Source organism: Macaca nemestrina, chromosome 11 (genome assembly GCF_043159975.1).
Source record: "Macaca nemestrina isolate mMacNem1 chromosome 11, mMacNem.hap1, whole genome shotgun sequence".
Taxonomy (NCBI): Eukaryota; Metazoa; Chordata; class Mammalia; order Primates; family Cercopithecidae; genus Macaca; species Macaca nemestrina.
This window is the reverse complement of record NC_092135.1, coordinates 135,019,273-135,041,674: the sequence shown is the minus strand read 5'-3', so window position 1 is coordinate 135,041,674 and position 22,402 is coordinate 135,019,273. Positions and strand designations below refer to the sequence as shown.

At 46.2% G+C, this 22,402-nt stretch overlaps 2 long non-coding RNA genes across 8 annotated transcripts in view; one reads left to right on the top strand and one right to left on the bottom strand.

The window, feature by feature from the left end:
• LOC105473850 (uncharacterized) overlaps positions 1-22,402 on the top strand; it is a 173,506-nt gene that overhangs the window by 112,963 nt on the left and 38,141 nt on the right. For all 5 annotated transcript variants that reach the window (XR_011610174.1, XR_011610173.1, XR_011610176.1 and 2 more), the window contains exon 4: positions 14,927-14,996. This is a non-coding gene — a long non-coding RNA (uncharacterized lncRNA). The remainder of the gene's footprint in view (positions 1-14,926; positions 14,997-22,402) is intronic.
• Positions 1-22,402, bottom strand: part of LOC105473849 (uncharacterized) — a 51,747-nt gene that overhangs the window by 23,525 nt on the left and 5,820 nt on the right. For 2 of the 3 annotated variants that reach the window (XR_011610178.1, XR_982518.3), the window contains exon 2: positions 20,320-20,377. This is a non-coding gene — a long non-coding RNA (uncharacterized lncRNA). Of the gene's footprint in view, positions 1-16,662; positions 17,599-19,812; positions 19,866-20,319; positions 20,378-22,402 lie in introns of those variants that run through there. The other variant, XR_011610179.1, reaches the window with a different exon arrangement.

The following is a 22,402-nucleotide window of genomic DNA, read 5'->3' as shown; positions in this document are numbered from 1 at the left end:
ATTAGTTGGGTTGGAGATGAAGTCATAGGGAACAGAAGTTGTCCTCTTGTGCTGAGTCAGTTCCTGGGTGTGGGCCACAGGATTGGTTGGCGGGTCCAGGTGGGGGCCATCAGGGTGTCAGAAATGCAAAAACCTAAAAAGTTCTGCAATAGTGATGTTATCTGCAAGAGTAACTGGGGAAGTTGCAAGTCTTATGACCTTTGGAATAATGGCTGGTAATTATTTAGAATTCAAACCCTTCTCATCCTCCTAACTTGGTGGCCTTTCATTAGTTTTACAAGAACTAATGAGAGCTAGAACTAATGAAACCAAGAACCCTAACCGTAAGTTTAGTTTAGGGGAAGTGCTATTATTATTCAAACTAAAAACCAAATTTCTCCCAAATTAGTTTGGCCCACGCCCAGGAATGAGTAAAGACAGCCAGCTGGTGAGGCTAGAGGCAAGATGGAGTCAGGCATGTCAGATTTCTCTCATTGGCGTAATTTTGCAAAGGTGTTTCACCTTCCCCACTCCCAGCATTCTCTCTGTCTCTCCCCTCCCTCCCCGCAGACCCTTATGTAATTTTTGTTGTAAAGTTTCCAAAAACCTACCATTAGCTGAAGAATGACAAGGTTCATGCATTTGGAAAGGAGAGCTTTATTTCTCATAAAGGGTTGTATCCTGCAGGGTGGCTATTCTGATAGGCTGGGAAGCAGAGCCTCCGGCCAGAAGCTGGAAACAGACACTTCGAGGGTGGAAAAAATAAGACAGGAATTTATGCTGAAGCAGGTGGCCAAATATACATATTCAATAAGTCATGAATATTTATGAAATATTTATCCCCTGGCTGCCCCTTGCTGAAAAGACTGGGAGAGTGAGCATTTAGCTCTTTCAGTCTCCTCTTGGAGTCAGGAAAGAGAGAAGTGATTTGGGAATGGACGTTAGGTTTGCCAAACCAGAGTCCACTATCCCTTTCCAGATCGATCCCAAGGCACTGTGGCCGTATGGCCAAGATTGGAAGGGAAACACACAGATTCAAATGCATACCTGCACAGGCTCACACACATGTGACAACACAACCTCTCAACCATGAAGCAAGCTTAAAAGAAAAAGGGTTCCTTTCCTTTACCACCCTCAGCTTGCTTTCTGATTTGGGAAAAAGCCACAACCTCTCAACTTTGAGGTTTTCTAGCCCCTTATCCAAATAGAAGAGAAGGATGCTATGAAAATAACACCAGGTGGACGTGGCAAGGTGGGCACCAGGGGCCAAACCGCTGATCTTCTATCGATTCAGAAACAAACCTCAGAGCGTGGCATGAAGAATACTCATGGTAATGAAATAATGGCTGTGTTGTAAGAATGCGAAGTTGGATGCTAACATTTGTCTGAGATCATGAAAAAGAGGAATGGGAAGTTCATGACATTTGTGAAGTTAGTGACTAAGGCTGTATGGTAAGGAAAGACCTTGGGGATTTCAGTGAAATTCTGAATTCAAAGAGCATGATGAATGTGGGGTGGGGCTCTGTGAGGCAGACAGCAGAGAAACCTGAGAGCAGATGCGGCTGGGAGGAGGAGCTGCCCCGGGTCAGGCGGAGGGAGGGGCCCGGCTCGGGGAATTCTGTGGGCAGAGTCCAGGGATCTGCTGGTTACAGTCTTGATGGATATGCCGTGACCTTCATACCAGGAGGGGCTGAACTGGGGCGGTGCACACGCAGTGGCTTCCTCAGTGACCCCAGAACTTGGAAGAAAGGCAGTGGTCTCCAGGGGAGGTTGGTGGTGAAGCCAAACCAGGAGAAGTGCTGGGAGAGTGAGAAAAGCCAGGGTGGTCTCCAAACATACAGCACCCCCAATGCACCGAGATGTTGCCTCCAAAGACCCTTGTCCTGCTGTGAAATGCCTGGCACCTTCCAGGGCTGCAGGCTAAGTGCTGAGGGAAGCGTCCCAAGGAAGGGAAATGTCGAGAAAAGAGGGTCCCAGGGAAGCCTCCGTTGTCCTTTGGCAAATGGCCCATCCTTTGGGGGACAAAGGGATGAAGTAAGGGAAGCGGCAACAGGTCAGGCCCGCAGCCTCCTGCTCGGCTCATCCGGAACCAGCCTTGGTGATAAGCAGGCAGATGTGGCGACGGTGTCTGATGCATCTGACCCCATAGACATGTGGTTGAGGCAGTCCCGAGGCCCCTCGAGGCCCCACCAGGTAGTGCTGGGAAAGAAGATGAGGCAGTCCCGAGGCCCCTCGAGGCCCCACCACGTGGCGCTGGGAAAGAAAAGGAGCAGGAGGCAGATGTTTTCGACTCAGGCCTGAGTTTTGTCAGCTCGGCATGAGCCCATCCTGGGCTGGTGGGCTGGCAAAAAAAGAAATGGGGTTTTGAGGCAAGAGCTATCTCCAGGACCTCAATGTTGGAACACAAAAAACCCCTTCCTAGCTGGTAACGCTCAGCCCCCATTCGCTGCCACCACACACATTCTGCCCCGAGAAACTCCGGTTATAGGAAAGAATGCTTTCAGGCAGTATAAGGGAGGGGAGGGGATCAGCTGCAACGTGAGCATGAGTTGAAATCACAGTTGCAGGGTTTGTGCCCCTTCCTCCTAGGAACGCCTCTGTCCCTGGACTCAGCCCCCTACCCTGGCTCCTGGTTGCTTGGGGCTCCGTCAATAATCTTAACACATAATAATGGGCTCTTTTAAATGGCCTTATCCATATGTTTATTTTACAAGATACTTTCTGAGCAAAACTTAGCTGTACAGCTTTTATATCAAGTTGACCTCCTCCACTTTTCACTCGAGGGCACCGAAGCGAAGTAACTGAGTAGTGACTGATGCAAGACGCTGCTCAGACACGGGCTGCTTCCTCAAGGAATAGCCCATGCGGGGAGCGAGGAGATTTTGTTACATCTGCCCAAATGAAAACGTTCATCGTCACCCAATTCTGGGCCTCTTCTGCCAGATGTACTGATCCGTCTCCCACATTATCCATCTGCTTAGCTGATGGCAGCCCATGCTCGCTCCAGACCACAGAGCTCTGTGTCCTAAATAATCGGGAGCAGGCATGGAGGTGAGCCAGTCCGTCATCAAACACACTGCCACACTTGCAGTGCTGTGATCATCAGCCCTGGGGCTTGGCAGATAGAAGGTTTGTAAGTCTAAGAACTTTTAGCAGCAACAACAACAAAACGAGGAAAAAGTTGTAAATAGAAAATGGAGTTCTGAGTCTGAGCCCAGGCAGCCAGGAGCTGCAGCCTGCCGGATTAGGTTCTAGGAGCAGCTGCCCCAGGGTTTGGAAGTCAGTCTCCCCTTCCAGAAAGAGAATGTAAGAACGTACATGTGGAAACTCTCCTTTTGCGAACTCAAATTTGAATTTTAAGTCACCAGGGTGTAAAGGTGATGGTATGCTTTTGTGAGATTTCAGAACCTAGTGGGTGGTCGAAGATGCTGATTGATCTCTCTTCTAAGTGCCAAATGACCTGCTGGGAGTGTGTGGTGGTTGGTCTGATGTGCACCAACGTGGGCAGGCCTGTCCAGGATGGGTTTGCTCTCAGGCTAGAATGACTGCTCCAGCCCCAGCCTTTGCATCCTACTCAGTCCTGTGTCAGGTGCTGGGAATACACAGGAAAGAAAAAGTTTGTCTTCCAGAAACTCAGTTTGGAGGAGTGCTTTGCAATCTTTTATGCGCACTGGAATCCCTGGGGATCTTGTTCAACTGCAGAATCGGATTCATTAGGCCTATTAGGTCTGAGATTGTGAATTTCAAACAAGCTCCCAGGTGATGCTGATGGTGCTGGTCCGTGGACCACAGTTTGAGTAGCCAAGGTTAGAGCAATGGTTCTGAAAGGGTGGTCCCCAAGAAGCAGCTGCAGCCAAGAGCTCCATATTAGAAATACAAATTCTCAGGTGTCTCCCAAGACCTACAAAATCAGAATCTCTGGGAGTGTGGCCCACCAATCTGTGCTTTAATCACCCCTTGGATGATTCAGATGTGCGAGCTCACCACCTGGTTACAGCAGTGATTAGCTTCGTTGCACTAAAAAGGGAGGTGGCCTGAACCAGTATCTGAGCTGGCTCTTAAGGACACACAGGAGAGACTAGGCAGACAGAGAAGGCTGTGAAAAGGCCCGGAGAGGAAGTTGGAGCAGCAGGTGTCTGGAGAGACCCAGGAAAGAGGCAGAGAATCACCCAGAAAACTCTTGAAGGCCACTGTTTGCAGGCCCAGAGCTTTGCTCAACCATTGGCCCTTCGAGGTTGAGCCTCACAGTGAGCCCCCCTCCCACCTCCCCACACTCAGCTGTGGTTAAGCTGGTTCACCTTCCTGAAGAGAAAGCTGCTGATCCTGAAAACGTTTTCCAGTCTGATAAAATCGAGATGGCGCCCAGAACCCACTTTTCACTCCAGGAGAGTCAAGGCTCTGGAGACCTAGTAAGTATTAATTCCTATAGGAGCCAAGGCAGGAAAGAACGAAGTTGGAGAGAGTGACGGGGAGAAAGGTGAGGGGTGGGGAAGAACGCCTGAGGACCTTGTCTGTGGTTAGCATCCTAAGTGTAGTTGTAAAGAACGGAGGATGGTTCCTGTTGACATTTGTGGTTTTCTGTCGGCCTGCATCTTTCAGACATTTTTCACCAAATTATCCCCAGTGGTGGGGAATGTGTGTGCGTGATCCCAGGAGCTGGAGGAGTGGCTAGGGGGCAGCCAGCGAGAAGCTGAAGTTGTCCCAATTTTGTCTTTAAAAATGTGTGTGCCTGTATGTTTGTTTTAATATAATCAATGGCTCAGTGCTTAGTGAAATAAGTATTTCTGTGATCCTAGGGTTTCATCCCACGCAGTGTGCATCTCATTCTCTGAAAAGCAGAGGGGCGGACTTTAGAAATGCATTGTCTTCTAGGGAGGTGGAATTTCCATGAGGGGGAACATTTTAGAGGAAGAACTATTAATACATCAACCATCTGTGTGGTGAGCACACAGGGGCTGGGATGAAGGGAGGGTGCTTGGGGTGTCCTTTGACATGAGGCTGTGGCAAGCACCTCTTTTTAGTTAGTGTCCCAACAAGCCCCAACTCGTAGTCCCACCCAGGAAGGGTGGGCAGGAGGCCCAAGGCAGGTGGAAAGCAGGTATGGCAGGCAGGCGCAGCTACCGGAGCCACAGCTGGTGCTCAGACACACACTCAAACCCACGCTAGCCTAAGAGCATGCTCAGGGCCTCTGGAGGGGCTGCGGTGCTGGAAGGGGGCTCTGTTTCTTGAGAATTGAGCAGTAAGATGAACTCTCTGAATTCAGTCCTCAGGGTGTGTCTCCTCTGCCCAAGCCTGGAGCCACATCGGGAGGGTGGGCTCCTGGGGAATGTACTAGGTTAACTCGTTAGAAGGCCCCAGAAGACACACCTGACTCAAGCCCAGTATTTTGCAAATGTGCACATTTGGTCAGAAGGATCAGGCAGGAAGAGTGGGCAACTCCGCTCCAATCCATAAGAAAATGGCATTCATCCAGGGGTTTCCACCAGCAGAGCCACCTCGTGTTTGTACTCTGGTGTCAGCATCTCCTCCTTCCTAAACCCTTCCCCGAGTCAGGTTCTGCAGCGACACAGCAGCGCCAGATGCACCTTATTTCTAAAGCCCCGTAAATGTCTGAAAGGTGGGGCGTAGAAACCGATTTTCAAAACGTTCTTCTTTACAAGCAGAATTGTAGGTAAGCACCAATACCTCGGAGAGGCAAGAGGAACTTTCTGGCGCTGCAGGGCAGTGGGCCCCTTCCACCACACAGTCAGACACAGCGGCAGCCCTCGTCTGTCTTCACCAGGACAAATGGGTACCGTGGGATGGGAAGGCCCAAAGGAGGGGGCAGGTGGTTCGGGACATGCAGCCGACATGGGTGAGGGTGACTCACCCGGGGGAGGTCCCAGCTCCAGGAAGGGTGCCCAGCCCAGGAATGAAGGCACTGGAGCCTTCCGGAACCAGTTCCAGATCCCTGACCCCCAGGCCAGCCTTGCTTTGGGTGGACAGATGCCCTTCAGGAGCTGCCCAAATGCTGACAGGCTTTGGAAGGACACAGATTTCCACAGCAAACCTTCCTCCTCCTGACCCTCTCACCCCTGGGCTCAAGGAGACGCCTTCTGTCACTGAAAACGTATGTTCATTTAAAACAGATGGGGACTTTGGACTTTCTGGAAATGGATTTATAGGTTTCCGTTTGGCCCCACCTCTCTGAACTCCACGCTCCATGGGGCCACCCATCTTCCTTCCTGGGAGGGGCCTGAGGCCCTGGGGGGGTTACGTTTGAACAGACATAGGGTGAGCATTTAACAACGCACTTCCTGACCTCGGTGACGTTCAGCAGAGCACAGGGAGCGGAAAAGTGTTTGATCAAAACGTGTCCTATTGCTGCATAGTTACTGAAACTGATGGAACACAGGTTCCGAACCTAAAAAAAAACCAGAGGTGAAGTCACTCACCACAAGTTCCTATGTTCCCAGTTTGTTACTACTGAGGAAGGCTGACTGTCTTCGTGGTTCACACACTTTAGCCTGCATTAGAATCCTCTGTGGGACTGGTTAACACAAGGCCCCACCCTCAGAGTTTCTGATTGAGAGGGTCTGGGTGGGCCTGAGAATCTGCATTGCTAGCAAATGCCCAGATGATGCTGAGTGATGCTCCGGGGACCACAGTGAGAACCACAGCTCTACAGCCAGCGCTCCGGCACACCATGCCCCACACCACCATTTTCTTACTGGATCATTTTTCACATCACTCTTCCCCAAGACAACATTTCTATCACGCAGCGCAGGCAGCCCAGGAGGCGGGGGCTGGTTCTGCAGGCCAGCGTTGTTCCTGAGCCCATCCTAAAACGGGAATCGGCATCTCAGACGGGCTCTGGCTCTGTCCAAATGCTTCAAGATGCCTCATGAGAGTGCTGTCCAACACTGGCCAACCAGGCTGTGCCATTCACGCCTCCTATGCCAGTTGGAAATACCATTGAGAGGAACATCAGCCAGAAGGACAGGGGCCATTGTCCAGCCGTCAGAAGTGTGTGAACCAGAGGAACTCCATCTTGAATAGGGGCTGGATAAAAGGAGGCTGAGACCCACTGGGCTACATTCCCAGATGGTTAAGGCATTTTAAGTCACAGGATGAGACAGGAGGTCAGCACAGAATACAGGTCATAAAGACCTTGCTGATAAAACAGGGTGCAGTAAAGAAGCCGGTCCAAACCCACCAAAACCAAGATGGTGATAAGAGTGACCTCTGGTTGGCTCACTGATACACTCCCACCAGCGCCATGACAGTTTACAAATGCCATGGCAATGACAGGAAGTTACCCTATATGGTCTAAAAAGGGGAGGCATGAATAATCCACCCCTTGTTTAGCATATCATCAAGAAATAACCATAAACATGGGCAACCAGCAGCCCTCGGGGCTGCTCTGTCTATGGAGCAGCCATTCTTTTATTCCTTTACTTTCTTAATAAACTTGCTTTCACTTTTCTCTATGGACTCGCCCTGAATTCTTTCTTGCGCAAGATCCACTTTACTCTATGGACTCGCCCTGAATTCTTTCTTGTGCAAGATCCAAGAACCCTCTCTTGGGGTCTGGATCGAGACCGCCTTTCCCGTAACACAGCCACCAAAAATTCCAAGCTCAGGACCATCAGCCCCACCCCTCCAAGCACAGGTCCACACAAGCGACATCATTCCTCTTACACGTGGGAGGAGTATCCTAGAACAAACTCCAGGCAGAGAGGGCATGCATCTGAGAAACAGTGTTTTGATTTTTTCCAATAAAGATGCAAAACATTTTTTGAAATTATCAGATGGAATTGATCATTAAAATAGAATGAACATTTAGACCGGACGCGGGGGCTCAAGCCTGTAATCCCAGCACTTTGGGAGGCCGAGACGGGCGGATCACGAGGTCAGGAGATCGAGACCATCCTGGCTAACACGGTGAAACCCCATCTCTACTAAAAATACAAAACACTAGCCGAGCAAGGTGACGGGCACCTGTAGCCCCAGCTACTCGGGAGGCTGAGGCAGGAGAATGGCGTAAACCCGGGAGGCGGAGCTTGCAGTGAGCTGAGATCCGGCCACTGCACTCCAGCAGCCTGGGCGACACAGTGAGACTCCGTCTCAAAAAAAAAAAAAAAAAAAAATTTAATTATTTTTCCCCAAAACCAGCGAATGGTGACTTGAAGGGTAGGTTAGTAATAATTGTTCTCCCTACTTACAAGTCATAGTATGAGTTGAATTTCTTTGTGTCATTGCCCTTGCTTTAGTTGGTGGCCATCTCTCCAGGGGCCTGACCAAGCATTAACCAGTATTCCTGATGTCCTGTGATAGCAATTGTTGATGAAAATTTGAAGGACGGTTAATCATCATCTGCTGTCTAGTTTTTTGTTGTTGTTTGTTTGTTTTTAACAGTTTTAAAACTGTTTTTTAACAGTCTGGGAGAGAGCATTTTATCCTAAAAAGTGGGGAGCAGGTATCACATGTGACTAGCCTCAGCTCTGCAGGAGCCCCAGAGAAAGAGCCGGATGCCTATCTGTTCCTGACCCTCAAGGTCCCTCAAGATCTGCTGGGAGGGGTTAGTGGTGAGATGCAGCCCCAAGACTGCACAACTTAACCTGTGAAAGTATTTATTTAGAATCGACCATTTGCACTTTGGGAGATGCTTGCAAACACAGTTGTTTTCTTTTTGATGCAATTAAGATTGAGGTATCCTTAGTGACAATGGGTACCAGAATGGAGGCCTACTTGAAGCTACCTCTCCAATGGTGAAAAGGTATCCTCAGCAAGGAGGTGGTACTCACTTCCTCTTGAATGCAAGCATTGACCTAAAAGTTCTGTTGGATCACAAAGACCCAAGTTATGAGGAAGCAGTAAGATACAATGGTCTCTGAACTGTGAAAGACTTTTCTTTCTAGCCTCTTTTTAGAGGTGTATTTAAAGGCAGCTTTGTGGGATCCAGCATTCATTCATTCATTCATTCATTCAAATGCAACGTTTATTGAGTTGCTACTACATGCAGACCCTCATTGGGATCTGTGCTGAGCTTGAACAGCAGGCTGCTTTCACATTCCAAGATCTCCCTTTACAATCCCCACAGGAAATATGAATATGCCACATTTGGGGTCTTTTCCTTCTCTGGGAGTGCTGGGATCATGGTGTCAGTGTGTCTCCCATCTAGGTGGCTGCATCTCAAACTTCTGTGATCCTTTTTTAAGACGTGAGAACGGGTATTGTTTGTACAGCATTAGTGCCCGCTGGCAACGAGTCCTCAACAGCAGGTTACCTTGGAAAGGGGAGGCTGCCAGATCAAAAACATGGCCTCAGGAGCAGCCCTCCCTGCAAGACAGTTCTCTCCAACCAGCATGGCCAACTGCTGAGCCAGAGATGCAGGGGTTAAAGGGGTCCAGCCTCTCCTACACTCCTAACAACCCTCTCTTCTTCCTAAGAACTTGAAGATGGCGCAAGAGATGTACAGGTGGCAAGGAAGGGACTGGGATGAACCATACACCCACTGCCTGTGCAGTTTTTCTTAAATTAAACCTTTTGTTTTGAGATAATGGAAGATTCCCATGCAGTTGTGAGAAGTACTGTAGAGAGAGCCCAGGTACTCTTCACCCAGTTTCCCCCCATGGTATCATCTTGCATACCTATCCTACAATGTCACAGCCAGGCAATTCCCCCAGGCAGTTTTGTCTAGCAGAAGTGATGAGCTTTCCTGAAGGCCCTTGTCCTGCCATACTCCTCTGGTTCCTCTGGGCCTAACCCCTTTCTGCTCCTGGGTCTTTCTGCCAAGCTCAGATCTTAATTCTTTTCTATTTCCCTGCTTTTCCACTATGGATCCATTTTGGAAATTATAATGCTTAGTGACCACACAAAAAAAGTTAATCCAGTGAGCCAGAAAACCCTCAGTTACCTTATACTTTTAATGTAAGACATAGTTCTGAAATTTTACTGGTCTTTTGCAGGTCATACTATCTTGCATTTGATAGGAACAATTTTATGGATAATTTCAGAGCTTATAGTCCAATAAAGATAGGGCAAAGCATTTCAAGTTGCTTTTCTTTTTTTTTTTGAGATGGAGTCTGGCTCTGTCGTCCGGGCTGGAGTGCAGTGGCCGGATCTCAGCTCACTGCAAGCTCCGCCTCGCGGATTTATGCCATTCTCCTGCCTCAGCCTCCCAAGTAGCTGGGACTACAGGCGCCCGCCACCTCGCCCAGCTAGTTTTTTGTATTTTTTAGTAGAGACAGGGTTTCACCGTGTTAGCCAGGATGGTCTCGATCTCCTGACCTCGTGATCCGCCCGTCTCGGCCTCCCAAAGTGCTGGGATTACAGGCTTGAGCCACCGCGCCCGGCCTCAAGTTGCTTTTCAAATCCGTGATAAGGTGACAGTGGAGAAGAGCTGCGCTGATGGTGTTGTATCGAACTTCCTGGGGTGGCCCTAGAGGAAGTCAAATAGCATTACCCTGAGCCGTCTGCTCAGTTAGATTCTCAGAGGATCTTCTGCAGGGTTGCTCAGACTGTGCTAAGAACAAACAGGGTGACTTTATTTTCTATCATACATATGCTGTCCAGAAGGACAGATGCCTCGTCCTGCCCCGTGATACCGACAGGCAGCGAGAGCCGTGCTGCTTGCCATGTGTTTTGGAATCTCTTCCCCCAGCTGCAAGTGTTTCATAACATCTATTGACCTCTTCTGAGAATAAACACCCGCTAGAGTTGGCTGCATCTCCTCTGAAAGAGGCATCCGCCCCATGGTGTAATCCCACTGTGACAGTAGGCTGTGCACAAACTCTACAGGGTCCTTGAGGCATTTGTTGCCTGAGCCACGTTAAGGCCCATTGGGTTTTGATAGATCAGTATACACTGATGTGTCCCAAACAGGGGTGTGCCTGCCTCACACCCTGAAGGGGAGGAGGGGGCTGGACATCACAAGAACCTACATGTGGCTGTCAAAGTACACACTTCCTTCTATTTGTTCCAGAGATAGCTGAACAGATTTCTCCTACCATACCTTGCATTTCCAACCAGCTCTTGACATGGCTGAAAGATGAAGTGCATGAAAGAAAAGACAATGAATCTGAGCTCTCACTCTGCTGTCATGAATGATGTCACACTAGCCTAAGAGCATGCTCAGGGCCCCTGGAAGTGGGGGAGCTCAGGAAGGCGAGCGCAGAGGGGAGCAGCCTGAGTCCATGCTGCGTGTCCCAGAGGCACAGGAGGACACCGGCTGTGCAGCGGTCAGAGGCCAGGGAGCCCATCAGAGTGAGGTGGTGTGCTGGGGCGGGCCTCGCCTTAGCTGAGCATGCAGATGGGAATTAAGATGCATTGTGGCAATATAAAAAAAGCATAAACGTGGCCCTGGACCCAGGGAAGATGACACAGCCCTCTCTGCAGGTCGCACAGAAGTGGCATTGGGCTTCCAGACCTGGCCCCAAGGAAGGCAGAGAGAAAAGTCATCACCCAGCATCCCTGCAGGCACTGAGACAAGGAGACTTCACCCTGACCCTCATGGGGCCAAGGCCCCTGAGATGGAGATGTGCTTGTGGGCGCTGGGCTGGGCTAACATCAGAGGCCTGTGTGTGCTGGGGTTTCCCTTCCCAAGGGGCACTGTCAGGTTTGAACCAAAAATCTCAGGAATCCTGCGATAAAATACTGCTGCTCCCAGACTACTCAGACAGTTTAGTCAGGATCTTCTAGCACATTTGTCTTGGGGGTTGTTGTAAGGTTTGATGACTCTCTTGCTTATAGGACAAGTTAGGATTCTGTAAATATATATATATGATATTCCTATGCAGCTTTGTGGCCAGTAACGGAGAAGTTTTCTTCTGATCTCAGGGATCGTTATGGGCTGAACTGTGTCCTCTCCAAAATTCACATGCTGAAGTCCTAACCCTCAACACATTGGAAGGTGGCTGTGTTTGGGGATAGGGTCTTTACGGGAATAACTAAGTTAAAACAAGGCTGTTAGGATGCGCCCTGATCTAATATGACTGGTGTGCTTATAAGAAGAGATGAGGACATGAACACACACAAAGGAAAGGCCATATGAAGCCACAGGGAGAAGGCGGCATCTACAAGCCAAGGAGAGAGGCCTCAGGAGAAAGCAGCCCTGCTAATGCCATGCTCTCAGACTTCCAGCCCCCAAAATTGTGAGAAAATCGATGTCTGTTGTGTAAGCCACCCAGTCTATGGAATCCGGTGACAATGTGAAGAGTGAGTGCAAGACATTAATAGTCCAGGTTAAAAAAAAAAACTGTAAAATAAAATTTACTATATTGGCTGGGCATGGTAGCTTACACCTGTAATCCCAGCATTTTGGGAGGCTGAGGCAGGCAGATCACAAAGTCAGGAGTTCAAGACCAGCCTGACCAATATGGTGAAACCCCGTCTCCACTAAAAATACAAAAATTTAGCCAGGTGTGGTGGCAGGTGCCTGTAATCCCACCTGCTCAGGGGCTGAGGCAGGTTCTTGCTTGACCCCGGGAGGCGGAGGTTGCAGTGAGCTGAGATTGCACCACTGCACTCCAGCCTGGGTGACAGAGCGAGACTCCATCTCAAAAAAAAAAAAAAAAAAATGCTATCTCATTGAATGGAAATATCCTATAGTGCATTGAACCTTTAGTCAGAGAAAGTCTTTAGGGAAAGCCTGGATAGCCAGCAAAGCTTTGGACCTACAGACTCTGATGTCAGGTAGAAAAGAAGGCTCATGGAATTCTTCCCTGAGCTGGTCTGAGAGTCTCTGATGGCCAACCCTCCCACCGTCCCCAGGTCACGAGCCAGGAGGAATTCTGACAGAGCACACCTTAGTCAATAGTCTTTGTAAGCAAAAAAGAAACTGCTTTTTTACTTTAATGTTTGGTAATTATAAAATAAAAATATACTAATGACCCAAGGAAATCTTAAAGAGAAGAGTATATTCACATCGAATGCTTTTTTGTGTATTTCTCTCCAGTCATCGTTCAAGTGTATTCATAATGGTATAGTCAGAGTAATGGAATAATACACTATTTCGTATCCTTTTTCCTGTCTTTATTTTAAGTCATTACTCTTAGGGCAAAACCCAGGAGTTATTTTATTGGGTCAACAAGTATGAGCATGTTGCTAAGTTTCCACTAAGAAACTCCACTTAGCATGTTACTAAGTTTCCACTAAGAAACTCCACTTAGCATATTGCTGAGTTTCCACTACCAGAAGGGCCATTATCAGTGGAACCACATCCTCACTAAATAATTTTAAATTTTAAGTCCTATTTTTAAAAAGTGAAAGTTTATTCTTAATTTTTTAAGAATTTGCATGTAAAAATTCTTAAAAGGACAGAAATACTGTTTCAGATTTGTTTGGTAATTGTACAGCCTTCTGTACAAATTATTTATCACATCCTTTCCCTATTTGCCTACTGAGATTTTGATATTTTTCTTACCAGTTGAAATGAGTATTCTATATTCATACCGGCTTTTTCAGAGTGTTGTAATGGTTCTCCTAGTCTGTTATTTTTTCTTATTTCCTTTAGTGTTAGTTATAAAATGTTGATATAGTTAAATCTGTTGAACATTTCATTGACTTTCGTCTTTTACTTTTACATCCTCTCCCTTGGGTGGTTCTGGTGAACACCCCAGCCCCCGCCCGGGTCAGGGCTCCCCCTCTATCTTCCTCTTCACTTCCTTGCTACACCTGCTGGGCTGGGCCCTTTCCTTATCCTTTGGCCAAGGTTGTCCAATTTAGAGAATAACATGATAAGATAGTCATTTATATTTGGATGTCAGATAAATAGCAAATAACTTTTAGAACAAGCATGCCCCTGGAATATTTGAGGCATACACTTAAAAAAAAAAAAAAATTTTTTTTGCTTTGCTTATTGGCATTCAAATGTCACTGGGTGTCCTGTATTTTATCTGGCATCTCTATCATTGGGTCCCATCTTGCACCGAGTCGAATGGAGTCTTTCCAGGAGCGGATTCAACATGACTTCCCAGTCCCTCCGTGGGCAAGCGGTTTGCGCAGGACACAGCGGAGAGGCTCCTGAGTGCTTCGCCCGCCCCAGCCGCAGGGCTGCTCCCTTCCCGCACACCAGGCCTGGGTCTACCATGGCGCTGTGGGGACGAGGGCCTCACTGGTGCATTCCGCAGTTTTAGCATCTGTGGGGTCAGCTCAGGCTGCCGTAATGAAGCACTGTAGACTGGGTGGCTCAAACAGACATTCATTCTCTCCAGGATTCTGCAGGCTGGAAGTCCGAGATCAAGATGGCGACAGGGTGGGTTTCCCTCGAGGCCTCTCTCCTGGTTTGTAGATGGTTCTCTTCCCCCTGTGTCTTCACATGATCTTCCCTCTCCACCTCTGTCCAGATTTCCTCTTAGTGGATCCGCCCCAATGGCCTAATTTAACTTTAGTTCCCTCTTTGAATGCCTTGTCTACAAACACAGTCGCATGGGAGGTATTGAGCTTAGGACTTCGACACGTGAGTTTGGAGGGGACGCTCTTCAGCCCATGGCAGCGTCTTCCACTCCTGCAGTTATCGGTCCCCTTGTTGTCCCACTTGACAGCACTGTGTGTCTGCAGCCTCTGGGATCCCACTTTCCCTCTGCGATTGGAGCTGCACACACGACCCTGATGGTTCTTCGGACATCCTGACTTCACCAAGACCTTCTCCCCCAGGCTCGACTCCAGCTATCCTTGGTGGAGCTTCCATGGGTGGGGACCTGTCCACTGTGGATAGATTACCCAACAGTGGCCAACACCCTTTTGCACTTCCAAATTGGACCAGTTCCTGGAAACTTCTGCTCCACTGCCTCAGCCTACCAGGCCTGCCTGATCCCACCCGCTGTCTGAATCACTCTAGAACTGGCCTCTTGGCCTTTGGTTACTGGGTCCTGGACCCCTGGCTGTCTTCCCCAGGCTCTGCCCACACACAGGCCACTCACCTCCACAGTGTCTGATGTCCCTGCCTTCTCCTCCTCCTCTGCAGGCCTGCTTTTCCTGGAACCAGGAGGACTCCCACCCAGGTCCATTCAAGTTGTGACACTGCTTGGCTTACTGTAAGCTTTTTTTGTTTTTTAATTTTTTAAATAGTTTGATTTACTCCATCGAGATCTTACTTTGTCAGATGACCTATGGTGTGGTTTTAACTCATCGTGATATACTTCTGCATTTTACAAATCATTATAAGGACATATGTCATTTATTAAATATCTATTTCCTTCTCCATGACTTTCCTGATGCCTGTTCAATAACATATAGCATTCCCTACCTGTAATCTATGCTGTGAGGAGGTCATAGCCTCTAGCCACATGTGGCTATTAAATATGTGGATAGTACAAATTTCAAAACTTAGTACAAAAAAAGAATGTAAAGTATTGTGTTAATATTAAATAATTTTTTCAAGGCCTGGCGCTATGGCTTACAACTGTAAATCCCAGCACTGTGGGAGGCCAAGGTGGAAAGATTGCTTGAGCTCAGGAGTTTGAGACCAACCTGGGTCTGGCAAAACTTTGACTCTACCAAAAATACAAAAATTAGCTGGGTGTGGTGGTGTGTGCCTGTGGACCCAGCTACTCGGGAGGCTGAAGTGGGAGGATCATTTGAGCTCGAGAAGTCAAGGCTGCAGTGAGCTGTGATTGCACCACTGCACTCCAGTGTGGGTGACAGAGTGAGACCTTGTCTCAAAAAATAAAATAAATAATTTTTTCATTTGATCACATGTTGAAATGATATCATTTTGATATATTAGGTTAAATCAAACATATTATTAAAATTAGTTTCACCTATTTATTTTTGCTGTCGTTAAATGCAGCTACTAGAAAATGGCAAATTCCACAGGTGACTGTCTGTATTTCTGTATGTGATTGTCTTTAGCTCAAGGTTTCTGCATTGCATTCCTTTAGTCTCTCTCTGTCATATTTTAAGCCAATATTCTAATGTTTTAATGAATGTTCTTCTTAAAATATATTTTTTAATATCTTCTGGGACTGCAAACTTCTTCCCTCTTACTCTTATTTTTCACGCAGTCCTTTTGGAAGTCTATGTCAACTATTCTTTCAGTTAGATTTCAAAATTGTTTTTGCCAAATTCATAAAAAGTCTGTTTGGACTATTCATCTGTGCATCTAGAAATAGTTTTCTTTTCTCAAATGGATGTCTTTTATGACTTCCTATAAACCTTGGAGGTTTTATTTATATTCTGCACATTTTCTCAAAATCACTGCTGTGTTTATAACATTTTTGATACTATTGTGAATAAGATCAATACTCAGGTGCTATTGGTTTTTCCATATTTGTCTTTTAAAGTCACTTAAGCTGCTTTGAAGTAATTGTATATATTCCATTGTTATTATCTGTGAAGAGTATTTTTCTCCTTTTACTGTATGCATTCGTTTTATTTGGTTTCCTCTGTAGTTATAATGTTACAATGACCAAGGACCCCAAACCTTAATAAATAATTATGGTGGTAGTGGACATTGTTCCTGAAAATAATTTGCTAATATTGCTTTTTGGAATATTTACTCTTAAACTTGGCAATGCTTTTACTTGGCTTTGACTGCCTTCAAGGACACCCATTAGAGAGGCATTTTCCCTTTCCAAGTAAAATAAGCAGCCTAGAAAACAGAATTTCCTTCTGGCCTTTTGCAACCCACCCACTATAAAAATAAAACAAAACCATTGTTTTTGGTTTTGAAGCATATTTTCATAGGGTGACATGCCAGATTACAGATAATCCATAATGCATTGCAAAAATGTCAGTGGATAGAAGAGCAGTTAGGTCTTCTTTTCTCTGGAATCAGGCTCAAGAAATGTGAGCTACGGTCAAGCTTTGTGTTAGGGTTAGATTCAGAGGTAAGGTTAAGCCTAGAAAAACCTGGTTTCAAAGCACTCTGGTATTGCATTTCAATTTTAAAACTCTCTTAAAAACAAAACCACAAACACACTTTTAAATAACTCTTGAATTAAAGATGAAGTTAAATTGATATTACGAATGCCTTAGAAATTAAGGATGACGAGAGACTTATATATCCAAGCCCGTTAGATGCAGATTCGGAGAAAAACATGGCCTTGAATTCTTGTATTAGAAATCATAAACAAATGGAAAATAAACTAAGCTATCAAAAAAATTAAATAAAATCCCATGTAACAAATTTTTAAAGTTACTAAGTCCTCAGAATATCATTTAGAGGTGTCTTATGTTTTGCATCAACAGATAAAGCTACTAGGATACTTTTTAGAGAAAATGGCAGGCTTAGAATTTTCGTAGGATAAGCTACAGGAGGAGCAAGCAGATATCTCTAGCTCTTATACAAAGACAAAAGATGGAAATATTGTTGAGTTTGCCATTAGCCAGCACTGACGTGACTCCTGGCTCCTCTAGACAGAGGGACTGCTGACCCGGCACGTGCAGGGCTGGGGGTAGCTGGATACTGTCCAGTTCCTGGGTCTTGGGAAAGTACATCCTGGTTATGCCTGGAGCTGGAGCAGACAAAACTAGGTGACGAGAAGCATCTCCCTTGTCTTCAAGGCTTTGTCTGATGAAGATCCAGTGTGGAATCTTTGGCTTAGTCTGGGATTTCTGGGCTATGAAAGTTCTGGATGTTTCCGTCCTGAGAAGCATGCTCAGCGTGGCTTGTCACAGACACTGTACACTCTGAAACTGACAAGACATTTTCAGATGCAGCCTCCCTTAAGGGATTGTCCCTGGGATGGCATTCTGTTCAATAAAACAGTGCCCCCTCTTCCTTGGCTAAGGGTCTCTAGGAACTGATATAGTGGAAGGGACGTCTTGATAGGGACCATTCCAGGAAGATTCTTCTTCTCCCAGCACTCCACATCATTCTTGCCATTCATTAAACTGCCCTCCAAGATCCAGCCCCCAGCCCAAGTGGATCTCTTTTTTTTTACATGGTAGCTCCAGCAGGGTGGGGGCCCCCCTCAGGGGCTGGTGGATGGATACACGGAACTCTGGGAATGGGGATTTGGGCGTGTGAAATGCTGAAATTGAGCTAGGAGAGATTGGTTTGCTGGAGATAATGGCTGTGAAAGGTAAAGGGAGGAGGGAGGATGGGCTGGGAGGGGCCATCACACAGTGGTGGATCTGACAGAGCCCCCGCCTCCCCAACAGTAAGCTTGGGGTGAAGCTTCCTTGTTCAAAGACTCCCGTGTCAGGTGGAGGTGGCCAGGAAGTCTTGCTCAGTCACCAGCTGAAGCCACCCCAGGAACAATATTATCTTAGTTTCAAAGTTGAGGCTGATTTATGAGCTCTCGTCTTCATTTGGAGGCTGTTGGCTAACCACACTCCTCACAGCGTGAAAGGGAATCTGAGTCTCCCACACACCTCTGTGCCTGCCACACCCCATGTGGATTATTGATTACCTCTCTGTAGTCTTGTCAGACACAGATAATATCTTGCTTCTACCGTCATCAAGCTGAGCTAATCCACAGTTCTAGTAGGAAGATTCCTAACCTCTTAGCACATTATCTATACTGGGATCCGGTTCCATTTTGAAACGAGAAGCCCTATCACTTGCCCCTTTTTGACTCACAACTTAGTGGGGTGATGCTATGGGAAGACCCCTCTTTGGGAAGACCCCTCTTTCTGACCTCTGGGGCATCCCAGCTGTGTGGGGCCTTCAAGCAGGGTAAAAGCTATTTCACGGAAGTCTGGGTTTCCTCACCCATTGGGAGTTAAGATTTAATTATCTTTAGAGTAAACCTCCTTCCACTACACTAGGCTGGGAAGAAGTGATAATGCGTTATCTCTTCTGCTAAGCCCTTTTTAAACAGGGGCATCATTCAGCTGATCTGAGACAAGATAAAAGAGGGACCCTTTGAAAATGGTAATGAATCCAAACAAGAATTCTTGGATGAATCATTTCTGCTCTGGTTTATATTAGCTACGCAATTAAAGGGTTTACACAAGGGGACCCTCAAAGGAGAATTCTTTAACCACATGAAAGGCGGCAAGGTCGACTTCTAAGAGAAGGCATTCCTGAGCTTTTCTTGGCTATTTTTCCCAGACCTTGGAAAAGGCCTGTGCTTTTCAAAGAAGAGGTCACTTGGAGGGAAGACAATCAGAGGCAGGCTGCAGGTGACAAGCCATATTTGGAGGAGGTTTACAACCAGCCTCCTTCCAGTTCTCCTTGGCACTTTCCAGTTCACAAAGGACAATTACAGCTTCACTCCTTTTTGGTTTTTTTGAGACTGAGACAGGATCTCACTCTGTCACCCGGGCTAGAGTACAGTGGTGAGATCACCCCTCCCTGCAACCTCTGTCTCTTGGGCTCGAGTGATCCTCCCACCTCAGCCTCCCAAGTGACTGGTACCACAGGTGCATGCCACCACAACTCGCTGATTTTTGTATTTTGTGTAGATGGGGTTTTGCCCTATCTCCTAGGCTGGAAGGCTCTTAAGAGGAGAACTGAGCAGTGAAGATCCCATCCTGGACTTTGCAGACTTGCTGTGCCTTTGAATGCTTCTCTCACCGTCAGAGCCTGCACTGGAAAAGATGGCATTTGGGACAACACACCTGGCTGCCACCCCAGGAAGAAAGTAGTGGACACTGGAGGACTGTCAGCCCTGTCGGTTTCTGGAAATGTGCCCTGAGTTTAAGTTCTGGTTTCAGAATATGAGGAGCAAAATTACTAAGTAGGCCTCCTCGTAGAACAGGAACCTCTTGCTGCCGTGGGCCGGTGGCTCTGACATATCACAGAGCCTGCTCTGATGAAGGCAGCAGGAATGACCTCAAAACAAGCAAAACCAAAGAAAACTGTTTGACAATGGAAGTAATAGAGGCTCATTTTAGAAAATGTAGACATACAGAAGAAAAGAAGAATCTTCCATAACCCACAGATTATAACTACTTACATACCTTCCAGGGTTTATTTCTCTTTTCTAAAAAACAAATGTGTAAGTGGAATTTACCTATAAAAAAGATACAGGTCCTAAGAGCACAGCTTGGCTTGACCAATTTTCACAAGCTGAATGCACCTGTGCAATTAGCACCAGGCTCAGCACACAGCCCCAGCAGCACCCTGGAAGCCTTTCCAGGCCTCCTTATTGTCACCCCCTCCCTCCCCAGGGGTAGCTGCTATCACTGTAGCTTTGGTCTGAACTATATATAAATGCAATCATGCCACATTATGTTTCTGAGACTCACCCACACCCTGGCAAGCCATTGCAGTTTGTTTATTCTCAATGTTCTACAAGTAGCAGTCCCCAAGCTTTCTGGCACCAGGGACCAGTCTCATGGAAGATGATTTTTCCTTAGACCAGGTGGGGATGGTTTCGGGATGATTCAAGCACATTACATTTATTGCGCACTTTATTTCTATTATTGTTGCATTATAATATATAAGGAAATAATTATATAACTCACCATAATGTAGAATCAGTGGGAACCCTGAGCTTGTTTTCACCCATCTAGAAGGTCCCATCTGGTGGGGGTGGGGTGGGGATGAAAGACAGTGACAGATTATCAGGCATTAGATTCTCGTAAGAAGCTTGCAACCTGGATTCTTTGCATGCTTAGTTCACGATAGGGTTCATGCTACTATGAGAATCTAATCCTGCCACAGATCTGACAGGAGACAGAGCTCAGGTGGTAACGCTCACTTGCCCACTGCTCACCTCCTGCTGTGCGGCCCTGTTCCTTACAGGCCATGGACTGGTACCACACAACTATTTCACCATAGCTACAAAAGCTGATTAGAGGTGTAATTACAAATTACATCACTATTACATAGCTTACAAAGAGGTTTAATTGGACTTATAGGTCCACATGACTAGGGAAGCCTCACGATCATGGTGGAAGGCAAGGAGGAGCAAATCATGTCTTACATGGAGGGCAGCAGGCAAAGAGAGAGCTTGTGCAGGGAGACTCATTTTTCAAAACCATCAGATCTTGTGAGACTTATTCGCTATCACGAGAACAGCATGGGAATTACAAATTACATAGTTATGTAGTTACAAATTACATAGCTAATTATACCTGTAATCAACTTTTGTAGCTATGGCCAAATAGTTTTCCCAAGTGGTTGCACCAATTTACACTCCCACTAACAGTACATGACCCTGCTCGCAGCTCAATCTGCATTCTTATTGACTGCATTAGTCCATTTTCATTCTGCTGATAAAGACACACCCAAGACTGGGCAATTTACAAAAGAAAGAGGTTTAATTGGACTCATAGTTCCACATGACTGGGGAAGCCTCACAATCATGGTGGAAGGCAAGGAGGAGCAAGTAACATCTTACATGGAAGGCAGCAGGCAAAGAGAGAGCTTGTGCAGGGAGACTTCCATTTTTCAAAACCATCAGATCTTGTGAGACTTATTCACTATCACAGAACAGCACAGAAAGACCTGCCCCCATGATTCAATTACCTCACACCAGGTCCCTCCCACAACACATGGGAATTCAAGATGAGATCTGGGTGGGGACACAGCCAAACCATATCATCAACACTTTATTTTTCCCCATCTTTTTCATTTTAGCCATTCTTTTCATGTGTGTTAGACATTTGGATAGCCTCATTTGTGAAATGTCTCCTCAAATCTTTGCCCATTTCTTCCACTGGGTTTTTCATCTCTTTATTGCTCTGTAGTTGTTTTTAATATATTAGACTTATGTATTGCAAATCTCTTCTTCTACTCTGGAAGTGGCTTGCATTTCTAGTCATTTCAGACTGTTTTAATGCTATCTCATTTCTTTCTTTATGATTCAGCACTCTTTGTGTCCTGCTAGAACCCTATCTATTTCATATTCATTAAAATGTGATTTTTTTCTACAGTCTTCGTTATTTTTCCTTTAACATTTAAATTTATAATAAATCTGGATGTGATTTTTATACAGTGCATTTTTCTTCCCAAGATATCCAGTCGTCTCAGCATCTTTCCAGACTTTTGCTAAAAATATTTATACAATATGTTATGAATATATATGCATGTTTACTTATTAAGAAATATGAAATTCATATAGAATATTTTAATATTTCATTTAAAATTAATATTGACTAATTGTCAGTGAAATCCACCAAAACATTATTTTTAGTATCTGCATTATATTCCATTTTATGGAGTTGAGCCATCCAAATGCTATTAGACATTCAACTTGTTGCCAGATTTTCACACATAAGAAACCGTCCCAACTACTCGGGAGGCTGAGGTAGGAGAATTGCTTGAACCCAGGAGGTGGAGGTTGCAGTGAGCTGAAATCATGCCCTTGCACTCCACCCTGGGCAATAAGAGTAAAACTCTATCTCAAAAAAAAAAAAAAGAAAAGAAAAGAAAAAGAAAAAAAGATACCATTGTAAAAAGCTAGGTATAAATATTTCAATGAGTATACCCAGGATAGATTCCTAGAAGAATTGATCCAAATGAACATTATAAGGCCTCTGATCATAATTGCCAAATTGCTTTCTGGGAGGTTTGTTAAAACATAGAATTTTATAAAAACTGAGA